Here is an 18,796-nt window from a genome sequence, read left to right on the forward strand (position 1 = left end):
TCCATGTATTCACCTCTCAGTGTCAACTCTCTTCAAGGCAATGTTGCTGTCCTCGGGAATGCATGAGTTTACCTTATACCGCTGGAAATTATTAATAATCAGTTAGACATAAAGAAGATATGCTTCAATATAGAATATGTCTTAGTTATCTAATGCTGCTATAAGAGAAATACCACAAGTGGATGGCTTTAACAAAGAGAAATTTATTCTCTCACAGTCTAGGAGGCTAGACGTCCAAATTCAGGGCACCAGCTCCAGGGGAAGGCTTTCTCTCTCTGTCACCTCTGGGGAAGTGTCCTTGTCATCAGTCTTCCCTTGGTCTAGGAGATTCTCAGTGCAGGAATCCAAGGTCCAAAGGACACACTCTGCTCCTGGCACTGCTTTTTTTAGTGGTATGAGGTCCCCCTATCTCTCTGCTCGCTTCTCTCTTTTATATCTCGAAAGAGATTGACTTAAAACCAATCTAATCTTGTAGATTGAGTCCTGCCTCATTAACATAGCTGCCACTAAGCCTATCTCATTAACATCATAGAGATAGGATTTACAACACACAGGAAAATCACATCAGATGACAAAATGATGGACAATCACACAATACTGGGAATCATGTCCTGGCCAAATTGATGCACATATTTCTGGGGGACACAATTCAATCCATGACAGAATAATAGAAAACAAAAATTGTCAAATATGCCAAGTGAGTTATGAACAGGAAGACTAAGAAAGATGTAGAATAAAAGAGTCATAAGAGACCTTTGAGTTCATAATCAATGAAAAGAATAAATAACTGAGAGGAAGTTAAATCCCTATCAAATAATTGCTTCATTTCTTTAGGTTGATCCGTAGTTGGGCATTCTGTTTTATTGAAATGGGAATGGCAGATTTTGGTAAAATTTTAGAGGATATTGTTGATAAAAGTAAAGCTCTTTTAAGAATGGTTCATTAGTGGCTAAGTTTAATGTGTCCTTACATATTCAGTGAGTAGCCCCTCCCCTTTTTTTCCTCCCTGTTCTCATGGTCTTGAAATGCAAATAGAGTAGGACTTGAAAGAGTAAAAAAGGGAAAGTGCAAAGTTGATCTTATATTTGAAGGAGAGAGAAGTTTGGTAGGTGGTTAGGAAATATAAAGGGTTAATTTATAAAATAGACAGATCTCCTTTTCCTTATACAGGAAATCTTGGAGTGAGGTGAAAGTAGAAAACCATCTGTACTACTTGATTGGCAATGATAGGGTGAGGATAAATCTATGAGAAAAATTTTAGCCCAGAAAACTGGCACCTGTCAATATTAAGATTAAACCTCACTTTAATCTTCCAGTGCAAAAAAAATATGATTTAAACTTACAATTCATTTTTTGGCGATTTATAGTTTGAAGAGACATCTGGAAGTAGTAAATCAAAGCAAAATATTTTGTAAGAGCTTAAGCTAAGTTTTCTGTTTAATCAAACATAGCACTGGTATGTCACTAACTCATCTGATTAAAACAGGTCAGCTTCTTGAATAATGATTAATCATAGTCAGAAATGTCAATATAAGGTCTTATATAATTGTGTTTGTAACCTAAGTCCACATTTCTTCTTTCATCACTAAAATGATGCTAATATAGTCTATAATTAAAGTGAAATACATTAACGTCATTATTCTTGTCTCAACAGAAATTATGTGAATCTGTAAATGCTTTTAGGTAATATAGCTCCACATTTGTTTATGATCTGTAGAGTCCATGGTTTTTAAAAAGAAATTCTCCATGAGTGTGCATATTATTTCATACTCACAAAAATTCTGTGAGGCTGGCAGGAGAGGTCTTACTATTCTCATTTTTTTATGTGGCAGAATACTCAAGTAAGTCACAGAGCCAAAACAAAGACTTTAGTAAGTCTTCTTCCTTCTTATCATCTATGTACCAGGATTATTAAGAAGGTCAAATGAGACACTGCATGTAAATTTTTCATCACAGTGTCTGAAACATAGTAAGTGCTCAATAGATGCTATTACTACTATTACTATTACACAAGAACAAGTTTATAACTAGACAGAATAGATTGAATAGTAAAAATTGTATGAAATTAAAACATTTTTTTCTTAACACCAGGTAGTTTGGTGACTAATAGAGGATTTTTCAAAAATATATAGAGAATATTATTTTCTGATTATATCATTTTAAATTTTCTCTCAAATGCAGTTTTAGGAGAATGGGTGAGCATCTTTTCTATAAAAGCATAAATTTTCTACCTGTCTATATCCTTTAGCACACTTCCCTATGACAAAGACATTCATAATGGTGAGAAAATAGAGGCATATAAAGATACCCAGGGCAAACAAAGATAAAACCAAAAAGCTCTATGAAGTTTTTGGAACAAGAACCAGTGAGTAATTTTGTGCCTATATTATATTCTTACCATGTTGACTGTCTTGAATTTTAGATTAAATTTAAAAGCTAACCAATTTGCTCAACAATATTCTGATAAAATTTGACAGTTTAATGATTTAAGGAAAGATTTAAAGCATTATTTAATTTTAATGAATTATATGTGAAGCAACATGGTTGTCAGAAAGTTTAATGGATATGTAGTCTCAAATTAAAAACAGGATATCACTGGATTCATTATAAAAGTAATGGTTATGTTTTCTTGTCTTCTGATAATCCAAAGCAAATCCTTTTACTTTTTGCCAGCAATGCGATGACTCATAATTTCTTGTATAAATTCACTGTCAAAAATATATATGTTGTTCTTATAATAATGCCACTTTCGCAGTATTAAAATCTAAACAAGGGTGTTATTAATAATATTGACATACATATAATCAACAGTGAGGAAAACTGGGCTAAGTTCCCAGTGTTGAGAAGTATGATAGCAGTAGTCACTGCCTTTGCCCATAGCCTCTGGCTATCTCTTGTTTCTATACTCTAAGCTTTCCATGCATTAATTGGATGCAAAAATATGCGATAATGCTGACTGTAAGGCAGTTGTCATTACCTTTGAGCTCCGTAGATCAAAGAGACAGGGAGTCTGGAGGATGGTCAAAATTATAGAGCAGACCTTATCGCAACACTTCTGTTTTCTCCCACAACCGAAACCTATGCTTTCAACCTGACGGGTCTTAACTTAATTTGAATGGACTTAATCAGGAGGACTCTCAGGAGGCCAGTTGTTTCTGGGTCTGAGCTGGTATTTCAGACTTGTGCTGCAATTTGGGGCCAAAGATTAATTTTGGACCTAGTTTTATAATGGACCTAATGAACTAACAAATAGGCAACCACCAAAACACCTGACAGAAGTAAATAAGACTAAGATGCTAAAATGCAAAAAGAGCCAGAATGTCACTTCACACCATAAAGGTAATATTGGGTTTGGGAAATTTTTCTTGCTTTCCTAGGGCATTGTGTTAGGCTGGTTCTCTAGAGAAGCAAAACCGGTAAAGTGTATATATATATATACACACACACACACACACACATATATATATAGAGAGAAAGATTTATATCAAGGAAACTGCTCATGTGGTTGTAGAGGCTGTAGTGTCCCATGTCCATGGGTCTGGATAGAAGCTTCTCCTGATTTATGTAGCTGCAGGGGCTTGTGAACCCAAGATCGGAAGGTCAGGGAGCAGGGCTCTTGCTCACAGGCTGTGAAGATCAACAAATCCCAAGATTGGAAGGCAAGACCACAGGTAAGCTGCTAGCTCAAGTCCCAAGAACCGGAGATCAGATGAACAGGAGCCATCTGCAGGATCCAGAACGAGCCAAAGCTCCCAAGCCCTAGCAGAACGTCCACCCACACTCGATGCAGGCCACACACCCAAGGAAACTCCCTTTCAACTAATTGGCTACTCACAGCAGATCCCATCATGGGGATGATAACATATCAAATTTCAACAGGGAAGTAACCACAACATCACACAACCACCAAAACACACAATAATGGCCCAGCCAAGCTGACACACAATCTGAATCATCACAGGCATACAGAAAAAGGCTGGTGTTTTCAACTGGAGATGCTCTTCATTGGAGCAATCATCCTACGGAATTTAATATCTGCCTCCAAACCTTTCTCATATGATGGAGGAAGGGAAGTGTAGATAGCTTTGCTGGCAATGTTATTTAGTAATATAACAATAATGCCTCTGAATTCAAATCTAAGGACATGCAATGCAATTTTTTTTCCCATTGAAGGATAGGTTATGCTAGGCTAAATATAATCTTGCATAGACTCTCTTATAAGCAAGAAATCCATTCTTAATAGCTGGACAGAGGTTATGATGTAGCCCAATTCCAAAACCTGGCTGATCATCAGAATTACCTTGAAGATTTTTAATATTACTCATTCTAAGGCCATTCCTACCACTAAAACACCAGCAATTCTGATTCAGGAAGTCTAACCTAGGGCCTTGCCATGTGCATTTTTGAAAAGCTCTATCAATTATTCAGACACAGGACTAGAGTTTCAAACCACAGATGATGTGGTGGCCATGGTGTTAGTGCTTTTCTTGGGGCTAGAAAGAGAACTGAAGGCACAATAACCTCATTCTATACCTTAATTCTCTGCTTGGATATAGTTCTAGTGCATACAATTAGTAGGTGTTAGAATTTTTGGTAAAAGAGTTTTATCTCTCTACCCTCTCCTGAGAATGATGTGGTAATATGGAGCTTGGGCTCTTTTCTCTTCCAACTAAATATAGTAGGCCCAAGGTAGGAGCTAAGTGAAAACCAGGATGAAAGTGTGGGAATTCCATAATGGCAGAGAAAGGAATTGTGTAAATGCACTTCTTTATAAAAACAATGAAAATACTGGTGGAAAATCATCAAAATCAAAATTTTTAGAACTCTAGAAATTAATCAATGTCTTGAAAAAATCAGAAAAAGACATTTATGCAATAAAAACTGTTGAACTTTGGTAAGAACAGCAGGTTTTGTGATATTTCAACGTGATCTATTACTATCTTCCTCTCCCCAGCAGCTCCATGATAGCCTTGAAAACCAGCAGCCTCACAATGACATTAGTTGTGAAAACCAGCTGACAAGCTTTGGAGCTTATAAAAAAGTCCCACCCTCAGAGCATTATCACTATTTTCCCCATCTTGCAGCTCCCTGAAGAAACCTATTCACAGGACACAAAATAAGCTATCTGACTTGACTCAATGCTCACTCAGTGGGAAACTAATATCCAGAGCATTTGTCAAAAACATTCAGCAGGAATTTTGTAACATCACAGCTACCTGAGTCTGCATTACCAGTTGGGACAAACAAGAGCCTGGCCAAAACCTTGAAAGGAGAAGATGGAACATAAGATGTTCATAGAGGGCATGGAAAAGTGTTAACATATTCCTGAAAATCTTGAAGGACATGAATATGTGCAGGGCTATACATATGCCCCAGAAATACCTGAGAAGGCCCTAAACTCTCACCAGTGGCTGACATTTAGGCTCAGTTCAAGCAAGAAGTGAAGCAAAACCAGACTTATAAACTGCTAGAGTATTGAAGGCATGTCCTAAAATACACACTGAGCCTCTTGGCAAAGGGTGGGGAAGGTATTGTTTCCAGACATTTAAGGAAATCTCTGTCCAACCATTAGCTAACCACTAAGCTAACTGAGCAGAAACTTGTCACACCTGACAATGAACACAGATTGCACAGATTTAGTTTAAAAAATCACTAAATAAACAAACAATAACAAATGAAAGAACCAGCATCAACAACAAACCCTGGGGGAAGGGCACTCTAATTTCCATAGTTGCCAACATTATGTTATTTAAAATGTAAAGGTTTCAAATAATGAGACATGCCAAGAAACAAGAAAGTATGGCCAATACGCCAGAAAAAAAAGCAGTCTATAGAAACAGTCTCTAAGGAAGTCCAGACATTTCACTTACTGAGGAAAGATTTTAGATTAGCTATTTAAATTCAAAGAAATAAAATAAGCCTTGTCTAGAAACTAAAGGGAAGTACGAGAAAAATGTTCCACCAAATAGAGAATATCTGCAAAGAGATAGAAATTATATTAAAAAAAGAACCACATAGGATTTTGGCAATTGAAAATTATAAGAACTAAAATGAAAAATTCACCAGAGGATCTTTCCAGCAGATTTGAGAAGGCAGAAAAAGGAACAGATGAATCTGAATATAGGTCAATTGAAATTATCCAGTAGGAAGCACAGAAAGACAAAAATAAGTTAATGAAAGAAAATGAACAGAGCCTACAGGACATGGGGAGCACCATCAGGCATATGAATCATGGGAGTCCCAGAAGAAACGGAGAGAGACAATGAGGCAGAAAGAATATTTGAATAAATAATGGCTAAAACACCCCATATTTGATTAAAAACAGTAATCTTCACATCCGAGAAGCTCAAGGAGCTCAAGTAGGATAAACTCAAAGAGATCCACACCTAGACACTTCAGAGCCGAAAGTCAAAGATAAAAAGAAAATCTAGAAAAAAAAATGACTCATTATGTACGAGGGAACCTAAATAATATTAATAGCTGATTTCTCATCAGAAATCATGTAGCCTAGATGGCATTGGGATGATGTCTTCAAATTATTGAAAGGAAATAACTGTCAACCAAGAATTCTATACCTAAATAAGATATGCTTCAAAAAATGAAGGAGGAAATTAAGACATTTTCAGATCAATAGATCTGAGAGTATTCAGTGCTTGCAACCTTGACTTACTTGACTTACCTTCATATGAAAGTGAAACTAAGCATGTATGTCATTTTGCTATTTGTTTCTTTATGTCTTATGGCTTTTATATTCTATTCTCCAGCACTGTCTCCTTTTGTTTAAATAGATATTTTCTACTGCCCCATTTTAATTTCCTTATTGCTTCTTTTACAATATTTTTTGAAATATTTTTAGTGGTTGCCCTGGGGATTAAAGTTAGCATCTTAACTTAATCTAGTTTGAATTATTTGTAACTTAATTTCAATAGTAGAGAGAAAGACACTTTGTTCCAATACAGCTCCATCTTTCCCCCCTCCTTTGTGCTATTATTATCATTCATAATTACATCTTTTAAATTATATGCACATCAATGCACTTTTATAATTATTGATTCAGGAAGCTGTCTTTCAAGTCAAGTGGGAGAAGAAAAGTTACAAAATTATACTTGTATCTTTTATATTTCCTATGTATTTACATTTACCAGTGCTCTTTATTTTTTTTGTGTGTTGATTCAAGTTACTCTCTAGTTTCATTTCAGTATGAAGGTAAGTCATGTAAGTGAAGTTTGCTAGCACTGAATGCTCTCAGGTTTATTTATCTGAAACTGTCTTAATTTACTCCTTCACTTTTTGAAGAATATCTTATTTGGATATAGAATTCTTGCTTGACAGTTTTACTCTGTCCTATAGGGTTGCTGTGAGTCCCACGCAACTTGACAGCAACGAATTTGGTTTGGTTTTTTGGAAATAATCAATGGGCCAAACAAGAAATCACAAGAGAAATTAGAAAGTACTATGAGATGAAAGAAAACAAAAACACAACATACCAAAACTTATGTTGTTGTTGTTAAGTGCTGTCGAGCCGTTTCCAACTCATAGAGACCCCACTTACAACAGAATGAAATACTGCCGGGTCCTGTGCCATCCTCAAAACTATTGCCACGCTTGAGCCTATTGTTGCAACCACTATGTCAGTCCATCTTGTTGAAGGCTTTTTTCTTTTTTGCTGATCCTCTACTTTACCAGGCATGATGTCTTTCTTCAGAGACTAGTGCTTCCTGATAGCATGTCCAAAGTATGTGAGACAAAGTCTCACCATCCTTGCTTCTAAGGAGCATTCTGGCTGTACTTCTTCCAAGACAGATTTGTTCGTTCTTTTGGCTGTTCATGGTGTATTCAATATTCTTGCCAATACCACAAATCAAAGGTGTCAATTCTTCTTTGGTCATCCTTATTCATTGCCCAGCTTTCACATGCATACAAGGCGATTGAAAACACCATGGTGTGGGTCAGACGAACCGTAGTCTTCAAGATGACATCTTTGCTTTTTAACACATTAAAGAGGTCTTCTGCAGCAGATTTTCCCAGTGCAATGGGTCTTTTGATTTCTTGACTGCAGCTTCCATGGGTGTTGATTGTGGAATCAAGTAAAATGAAATCCTTGACAACTTCAGTCTTTTCTCCATTTGTCATGATGTTGCTTATTGGCCTAATTGTGAGGATTTTTGTTTTCTTTATGTTGAGGTGTAATCCATACTGAAGGCTGTAGTCTTTGATCTTCATCAGTAAGTGCTTGAAGTCCTCTTCACTTTCAGCAAGCAAGGTTGTGTCATCTGCATAATGAAAGTTGTTAATGAGCTTTCCTCCAATCCTGATGCCCCATTCTTCTTCATATAGTCCAGCTTCTCAGATTATTTGCTCAGTGTACACAGTGAATAGGTATGGTGAAAGGATACAACCCTGACACACATCTTTCCTGACATTAAACCACAAAGTATCCCCTTGTACTGTTTGAATAACTGCCTCTTGGTCTATGTACAGGTTCCTCATGAACACAATTAACTGTTCTGGAATTCCTACTCTTCACAATGTTATCCATAATTTGTTATGATGCACACAGTTGAATACATTTGCATAGTCAATAAAACACAGGTAAACATCTTTCTGATAGTCTCTGCTTTCAGCCATGATCCATCTGACATAAGCAATGATATCCGCGATTCCACGTCCTCTTCTGAATCCAGCTTGAATTTCTGGCAGTTACCTGTCGATGTACTGCTGCAGCCACTTTTGAATGATCTTTAGCAAAATTTTACTTTTGTGTGATATTAATGATATTATTTGATAATTTTTATATTCTGTTGGATCACCTTTCTTGGAAATGGGTACAAATATGGATCTCTTCCAGTCATTAGGCCAGGTAACTGTCTTCCACATTTTTGTCATGGACAAGTGAGGGCTTCCAGCGCTGCATCCCTTTGTTGAAACATCTCCATTGGTATTCCATCAATTCCTGGAGACTTACTTTTCTCCAATGCCTTCAGTGCACATTGGACCTCTTCCATCAGTATCATTGATTCTTGATCATATGCTACTTCCTGAAATGGTTGAACGTCGACCAATTCTTTTTGGTACAGTGACTCTGCATTCCTTCCATCTTCTTTTGATGCTTCCTGCGTCGTTTAATATTTTCCCCATAGAATCCTTCAATATTGCAACTCAAGGCTTGAATTTTTTCTTCAGTTCTTTCAGCTTGAGAAATGCCGATCGTGTTCTTCCTTTTGGTTTTCTATCCCAGGTCTTTGCACATTTCACTATAATACTTTACTTTGTCTTCTCGAGCTGGCCTTTGAAATCTTCTGTCCAGCTCTTTTACTTGATCATTTCTTCCTTTTGCTTTAGCTACTCTATGTTCAAGAGCAAGTTTCACAGTCTCTTCTGACATCAATTTTGGTCTTTTCTTTCTTTTCTGTCTTTTTCATGACCACTTACTTTCTTCATGTATGATGTCCTTGATGTCATTCAACAACTCATCTGGTCTTCGGTCATTAGTGTTCAACACCTCAAATCTATTCTTGAGATGGTCTCTAAATTCAGGTGGGATATACTCAAGGTTGTACTTTGGCTCTTGTGGACTTGTTTTAATTTTATTCAACTTCAACTTGAACTTACATACGAACACTTGATGATCTGTTCCACAGTCGGCCCCTGGCTTTGTTCTGACTGATGATATTGAGCTTTTCCATCATCTCTTTCCAGGGATGTAGTCAATTTGATTCCTGTGTTTTCCATCTGGTGGGTCACATGTATAATTGCTGTTTATGTTGTTTAAAAAAGATATTTGCAATGAAGAAGCCATTGGTCTTTCATAACTCTATCATGCAATCTCCTGCGTCATTTCTATCACTGAGGCCGTATTTCCCAACTACCAATCCTTCTTCTTTGTTTACAACTTTTGCATTCCAATCACCAGTAATATTCAAAGTGTCTTAATTGCATGTTTGATCAATTTCAGACTGCAGAAGTTGGTAAAAATCTTCAGTTTCTTCGTCTTTGGCCTTAGTGGTTGGTGTGTAAATTTGAATAATAGTCTTATTAACTGGCCTTCCTTGTAGGTGTATGGATATTTTCCTGTCACTGGCAGCGTTGTACTTCAGGATAGAGTTTGAAATTTTCTTTTTAATCAATGAACGTGATGCCATTCCTCTTCAATTTGTCATTCCCAACATTGTATACCATATGATTGTCTGGTTCAAAATGGCCAATACCAGTCCATTTCAGCTTACTAATGCCTAGGACATTGAGCTTTATGCTTTCCATTTAATTTTTTGACAACTTTCAATTTTATTAGATTCATACTTCGTGCATCCCACGTTCTGATTATTAATGGATGTTTGCAACTGTTTCTTCTCATTTTGAGTTGTACCATATCAGCAAAACTTATGGGAGGCAGCTAAAGCAGTGCTTAGAGGGAATTTTTTTTTCAGTAAATACCAATGTCAGAACATGATAATGATTTAAAATCAATAACCTAACCTCTCATATTAAGAAACTAAAAAAGAGAAAAGTAAGCACAATGAAAGCAGAAAGAAGGAAATAATAAAGATTAGAGTGCAAATAAATGAAATAAAAAATAGAAAAGTAATAGAGAATACCAAAGAAACTAAAAGTTGGTTCTTTAAAAGATCAACAAAACTGACAAACTTTTAGTTAGCCTAACCATGAAGAAAAAGAGAGAAGGCACAAATTGCTAAAATCAGGAATGACTCGACATCATTAATGACCTTATAGAAATTTATATATATATATATATATATATATATAAAATAAGGCTGTACTATGAGCAACTGTATGCCAACAAATAAGGAAACCTAGATGAAATGGAAAAACTTCTAGAAAGACACAAACTTCCAACACTGACTCAAGAAGAAGAAGAAAATCTGAATAGACCTATAACAAGTAAAGAGATTGAATTATTAATTTAAAAAAACTGCACACAAAGAAAGATCAGGCTTAGATGTTGTTACTTGTGAATTCTACCAAACATTTCTAGAATTAATACCAACCTTTACAAAATACTCCAAAAACTAAAACAAGATGAACACTTCCCAACTCATTGTATGTGGCCAGCATTATCCTGATACCAAAACCAAACACATCACAAGAAAACTATAGACTGATATCTTTTCTAAATAAAGATGAAAAAATCCTCAAAAAATACTAGTAAACTGAATCTGGCAACATGTAAAAAGGATTTTATACCATGATCAAGAGAAACTTATGCCAGGAATGCAAGATTGCTTTATCATCTGAAAAATCAATTAATACAATACACCATATTAATGAATAAAGATCAAACTGCATTTGATTATCTCAACAGGTGCAGAAAAAAAACATTTTACAAAATCCAACATGGTTTCATGATTAAAAAAAACAACAACTAAAGAAACTAGGAATAGATGGAAACGTTGTCAACCTGATAAAATGCATTTCTGAAAAACCCACAGCTAACATGATACGTAATGGTGAAAGACAAAACGTTTTCTCCCTGTGATCAGGAAAAAGACGAGGATGGTCTGCTCTTGCCTTTTAATTCAAAATCATAATAAAGATTCTATCAAGGTCAATTACATAATGAATCGATATAGAAGGAATCCAAACTGCAAAGAAAGAAGCAAAGCTGTATATATTTGCAAATGACATAATCTTTTATAGAGAAAATTCTAAGGAATCCACAAAAATAACTATTAGAACTAATGAATTCAGCAATGTTTCAAGACAAAAGATCAATATACAAAGTTTAATCGTCTTTCTATATACTTCAAAGAACAATATAAAATTAAAATTGTTTATTTTAAAAGCAAGTCTATTATTTGGCTGAAAGTTGACCTCCAGAAATAACCTCAGTTCCAAGTTCAAAGGGTATCCTAGGGCGATAGTGTCAGGGATACCTCTAGTCTCTATCTGTCCAGTAGGTCTGGCCTTTTTTAAGAATTTTACTTTTGTTCTACATTTTTCTCTCATTCTATCCAGGACCTTCTATTGTGTTCCTGGTTAGAAAAGTCTCTCGTGTTAGCCAGGCACCATCTAGTTCTTCTGGTCTCAGGTTAGAAGAAGCTGTGATTTGCTTGGGCTATTAGTCCTGTGGACTAGTTTCTTCTTTAAGCCTTTCTTTTCCTTCTTTCTCTTTTGCTCCATATGAGTAGAGACTAATAGTTGTATCTTAGATGGCCGTTTGCAAACTTTTAAGACCCCAGACATTACCCAACAAACTAGGATGTAGAACATTATGAACTATGTTACGGCAATTGACTAAGTTGTCCACTGAGAATATGGTCTTAAGCCTTTTAACCCAGTAAATGAATCACATGAGTTGGTTGGATATGTCTAGGAAGCATCTGTAACTGTGTTCCTATGCGATTTGTTATATATATGGTATATATGCAACACACTTAAACATGTATATATGTATGAGAACAGAGACACCTATACATGGACATGCATTTACTCTCAGTGATGGTTAATATTATGTGTCAACTTGGCTAGGCCATGATTCTCAATATTATGTAATTATCCTCCATTTTGTGATCTGATGTAAGGGGAGTTTCCTTGGGGGGTTGGCCTGCATCCAATACATATGGATATTCTGACAAAGTTCTCTCTCTCTCAGTCCTGCCTCCAACTTGTCATCACCTGACCTCCGTTTCTTGAGACATGAGCCAGCAACCTTCCATTTGACCTACTGATTTGTGAGTAACCAGCTCCCACAGTCCTGTGAGCTAGGAGTCTGCCATCTGACCTGCCAATTTTGAGTTCATCAGCCCCTGCAACCACGTGAGTCAGGATAAGCCTCCGGCAGAATATCTGTCCCATGGATTAGGGACTTGCCAACCTCCACAACTGTGTGAGCCATTTCCTTGAAATAAATCTCCCAAAATATATATTTATATGCATACATGCTTCATTGGTTTTGCTCCTTTGGAGAACCCAGCCTAAGACATTCGGTACCGAGAGTAGTTCTAGAGGAACAAAATCTTAAGGATGACTTTTCTGAATTGATTTTCAAGTTTGGCTAGTCTTAAAGGTGTTGATGTCTCTGCCACCAGTAGTAAAGACGGCACTGCTAACCCATGGCATGAGGTGGCAATATAAATATGCAAAATATCACCACCACTGGATCAAATATTTGTGAGACACAAGGCTCTGGGTAATTACATGTTTGACACTTTTCTACAATTTTATCAGAATGAGAAGTATACAACAGCTGGTTGGTTGGTCTTACTTTCTCTAGACAAAATGGTGAAAGAAAGGGATAAGTTCAGAACTTCAGAGTCACAGCTCAAGTGCTACATACAAAACCTGAAAATTACCACTTGCGCCCTGAAAGAAAGCCTCATTTATTGTAGTAACAGAGCTGATACTGCCAAAAACCAAACCCAGAGTCTTATAGTAAGAGTGGCTGTTGAATCATTCCTGCCAACAGAACCAGCCCTCTTAGTCCCATCCTAAGAGATTACTCCATCTTTGTCTGCTAAGCCACATTCCCCAATAAAACCATTATCCCTTCCACCCCCATCAGATGAGATTAACCCAACTGGGCCTGAAGACTCTTTGTCTGAGATATCACCTGGGCCAGTACCTGGGGAATTGCCTGGGGAATCCTCTGAGGTAGATGCCTTACAAGACATTGCTGAATGTTCCCAGGACTTACCCCACCACCCATTTTTGCTTCTAGACCTATAACTAGATGTAAGTCCCAGTGAAGTCCAAAATATGAATTACAAAGTTTAACCCAGGAGGAGGTATACTACACTCCAAAAGAACTGCTTGATTTTTCTAATATATACAAACAAAAACCTCTGGAATATGTATGGGAATGGCTATTAAGGGTGTGGGATAAGTGCAAGGAACTAAAGTTGAATCAATCTGAATTTATTGATATGGACCCACTAAGCACAGATTCTTCATTCAAGTTTCAGCTCGAGATGTTAGAAAGGCTCTAATAGTTTATTTGGTTGGTTCACTGGATTAAGGGTTGATATATACTAAATAAATTTGAAATGCCAGACCTGCTTTTGTATACTGTAGAAGAAGGTATCCAAAAGTTTAGGGAATTAGCATGTTAGATTAGATTTATAAGGTTGCATGCACAGACCCACCAATGGAGTGCCCAGAGGATACACCTTTTACCACAATGGTGAGGAACGAATTTGTGAAGGGAGCACCAGCTATGAATGATATTTCATGTAAGTCAGATTTGACACTGGGAAATGCCCTAACTGAATTAAGACACCTAACTACAATGCAGCTAATTGCACCCTGTGGTGGTAGGGGCCATGTGGCAGCACTTAATTGACAAACACAAGGTGGGTGTGGTTACTGTAATCGACAGCAGAGTCAAAGCAGTAATCAGAATAGTCTGACTCATGGATTTATGGCATTAGCTATTAGTCACGGTGTCCCTAGGAGTGAAATAGATGGGAAACCTACTAAATATTTACTTGATGTGTACAAGTGGAAGAATTACAGGTCAAGTGAATGGTAGTCTAATATGAATCACCAGAATAGAGAGCCGTGGTCCCTCAATCAATTTCCAGACTTGAACAAGTTTACAGACCCACAACTCCTTGAATGAAGGATAGGCTGGGTCCCCATGAGGAAGTACCCCACTACACTGCCCAAAATACGTACTGTTATTCTTTCTCCCAGCCTTCCCCTAATGGGATCTGAGGCCTTTTACAAGAGTGACTGTTCATTGGGGAAAAGGGAATAATCAAACTTTTTGGAAATTACTGGACACAGGCTCTGAACAGACACTAATTCCAGGAGACCAAAAATGTCACTGTGGCAAACCAGTTGGAGTAGGGTCATGTGAAGGTCAGATTATTAATGGAGTCTTAGCTCAAGTCCATCTCACAGTGGTTTCAAAGGATCCCTGAACCGATACTGTAGTAATTTCCAAAGTTCCAGAATGCAAAATTAGAACAGATGTACTAAGCAACTAGCAGAACCCCCACATCGGATCCCTGGCATGTGGAGTAAGGGCTTTTATGATAGGAAAAACCAAGTGGAAACCATTAGAATGGCCCCTACCTAGCAAAATAACCCATTGCTGTCAAGTCAGTTCTGACTCATAGTAACCCTACAGGACAGAGTAGAACTGCCCCATAGGGTTTCCAAGGAGTGACCGGTGGATTCAAATGGCTGACCTTTTGGTTAGCAGCCATAGCTCTTAACCACTGCACCACCAGGGCTCCTAGGAAAATAGTGAACCGTAAGTAATTCCACATTCATGGAGATATTGCAGAGATTGCTGCCACCATCAAAGACTTGATGGATGCAGGGATGGTGATTCTCACCACATCCTCATTCAACTTGCCTATTTGGCCTGTGCAAAAAACAGATGGATCTTGGAGAATGACAGTGGATTATCAAAAATGTAATCAGGTGGTGACTTCAAGTGCAGCTGCTGTCTTAGGTATAGTTTCATTGCTTGAGCAGATTAATACATCACCTGGTACTTGGTATGCAGCTATTTATCTGGCTAATGCCTTTTTCTCCATACCTGTTTCAAAGGACCACCAGAAGCAGTTTACATTCAGCTGGGAAGGCTAGCAATACACATTTACTGTCTTACCTGAGGGGTATATCAATGCTCCAGCCCTACGTCATAAAAATCCAGACTACCACATCAGTGAAATTTCTACGGGTCCAGTGGTATGGGGCATGTTGAGATATTTCTTCTAAACTGAAGGATATGTTGTTGCATCTGGCCCCTCCTACAACTAAAAAGGAGGCATAATGCCTTGTGGGCCTCTTTAGATTTTGGAGGCAATATATTCCTCATTTGGGTATGGTAATCCAGCCTATTTTTCAAGCGTCTTGAAAAGCTGTTAGTTTTGAGTGGGGTCCAGAACAAGAGGACACTCTGCAATAGGTTCAGGCTGCTGTGAAAGATACTTTGCCACTTGGACCATATGATCTTGCTTGAAGTGTCAGTGGCTTGTAGAGATGCTGTTTGGAGTTTTTGGCAGGCCCCAATTGGTGAACCACAGCACAGGAGGCCCTTAGGATTTTGGAGACAGCACTGCAATCCTCTGCAGAAAAACTACTCTCCTTTTGAGAAACAGCTTTTAGCTTGTTACTGGGCCTTAGCAGAGACTAAACACTTAACCACGGGCCACCAAGTTACCATGTGAACTGATCGACTTGAAGGATGCAGGAGTGGGGATTCCCACCATATCCCCATTCAACTCACCTATTTGGCCTGTGCAAAAAACAGATGGATCTTGGAGAATGATAGTAGATTACTGCAAACTTAACCAGGTGGTGACTCCAATTGCAGCTGCTGTTCCAGATGTAGTTTCACTGCTTGAGCAAATTAATACATCTCCTGGTACCTGGTATGCAGCTATTGATCTGGCTAATGCCTTTTCCTCCATACCTGTTTCAAAGGACCACCAGAAGCAGTTTGCCTTCAGCTGGCAAGGCCAACAATACACCTTCACTTGCCTACCTCAGAGCTACATTAACTCTCCAGCTCTATGTCATAATGTAGTCCGCAGGGACCTTGATCGCCTTTCTCTTCCACAAGACATCACAGTGGTCCATTACATTGATGACATTATGCTGATTGGACTTAGTAAGGAAGAAGTGTCAATGACTCTGGACTTATTGGTAAAACATTTGCTTACTAGAGGGTGGGAGATTAATCCCACAAAAATTCAAGCATCCTCCACTTCAGTGAAATTTCTAGGGGTCCAGTGGTGTGGAGCATGTCAAGACATTCCTTCTAAAGTGAAGGATAAGTTATTGCATCTTGCTGCTCCCACAACTAAAAAGGAGGCACAATGCCTAGTGGGCGTCTTTGGATTTTGGAGGCAACATATTCCTCAGTTGGGTGTGCTACTCTGGCCTATTTATCAAGTGACTCAAAAAGCTGCTAGTTTTGAGAGGGGAGCAGAACAAGAGAAGGCTCTGCAACAGGTTCAGGCTGCTGTGCAAGCCACTCTGCCACTTGGACCATATGATGCAGCTGATCCAATGGTGCTTGAGTGTCAGTGGCAGATACAGATGCTGTTTGGAGTCTTTGGCAGGCCCGTATTGGTGAATCACAGCTCAGACCCTCAAGATTTTGGAGAAAAGCTCTGCCATCCTCTGCAGATAACTACTCTCCTTTTGAGAAACAACTTTTGGCTTGTTACTGGGCCTTAGTAGAGACTGAACGCTTGACCATGGGACACCAAGTCACCATGAGGCCTGAGATGCCCATCATGAACTGGGTGTTGCCTGACCCACAGAGCCATAAAGCTGGACATGCAGAGCAGCACGCCACCATTATTGCAAATAGTATATATGAGATTGAGCCTGAACAGGACCTGAAGGCACAAGTAAGCTGCATGAGGAAGTGGCCCAAATGTCCATGGTCTCCACTCCTGTCACATTACCTTTTGTCTCCCAGTCTGCACCTTTATGGCCTCATGGGGAGTTTCTTATTATCAGTTGACTGAGGACAAGAAATCTCGTACCTGGTTTACAGATCAATCTGAGAGATATGCAGGGACAACTTGAAAGTCAACAGTGGCAGCACTGCAGCCCCTTTCTGGGACCTCCCTGAAGGACAGTGGTGAAGGGAAATCCTCTCAGAGAGGAGAACTTTGAACAGTGCACCTGGTTGTTTATTTTACTTATAGAAGAAATGGCCAGATGTGTGACTATATACTGATTTACGGACTGTGACCAATGGTTTTGCTGAATGGTCAAGACTTGGAAGGAATATTATTGTAAAACTGGTGACATGGAGATATGGGGAAGAGGTATGTGGATTGACCTCTTCAAATGGGCCAAAAAAATGAAGATATTTGTGTCTCATGGGGATGCTTACCAAACAGTGATCTCAACAGAGGAGGATTTTAACAATCAAGTGGATAAGATGACCTTTTCTGTGGAATCCAGTCATCTTAGTTTCCTAGTCACTCCTGTCATTGCCCAATGGACTCATGAACAAAGTGGCCATGGTGGCAGGGAAGGAGATTATGCATGGGCTCATCTATATGGACTTCCACTCACCAAGGCTGACTTGGCTACAGCCACTGCTGAGTGTTCTATCTGCCAGCAGCAAAAACCAACACTCTGTCCCCCATATGGTTCAATTCCTCAGGATGATTTCCCAGCAACCTGGTGTTAGGTTGATTATATTGCACCACTTTCATCATGGAAAGGGCAGAATTTTGCTCTTACTGAGAAAGGCAGTGATGAAGATTTACCTTCCCTACCTGCAATGCTTCTGTCCAAACTACCATACATGGACTCACAGAATACTTTTCCATTGTCAAGGTATCCCAGACCACATTCCCTCAAATCAAGGGACCCACATCACAGCAAATGATGTGTGGCAATGGGCCCATGCTTAGAGAATTCAAGGGTCTTACCATGTTCTCCATCATCCTGAAGCAGCTGGCTTGATAGAATGATGGAATGGTCTTCTAAAGACACAGTTACAGTGCCGGCTAGGTGGCGATACTTTTCAGCTTTGGGACAACGTTCTCCAGGAGGCAGTATATGCTCTAAACCAGCATTCATTATATGGTGCTGTTTCTCCCATAGCCAGGAATCATAGGTCCAAGAACCAAGGGGATGAAATGGAAGTTGCACGACTCACTATTACCCCCAGTGATCCACTTGCAAAAATTTTTGCTTCCTTTCTCTGTGACTCTATGCTTTGTGGGTCCAGAAGCCTTAGTTTCAAAGGGAGGAATGCTCCCACCTGGAGACACGACACTGATTCCACAGAACATGAAGTTAAGAATGCCACCTGGCCACTTTAGTCTCCTCATGCCTCTGGATCAATGGGCAA

This window comes from Trichechus manatus, unplaced genomic scaffold, assembly GCF_000243295.1.
Source record: "Trichechus manatus latirostris isolate Lorelei unplaced genomic scaffold, TriManLat1.0 scaffold00224, whole genome shotgun sequence".
NCBI classification, from domain to species: domain Eukaryota; kingdom Metazoa; phylum Chordata; class Mammalia; order Sirenia; family Trichechidae; genus Trichechus; species Trichechus manatus.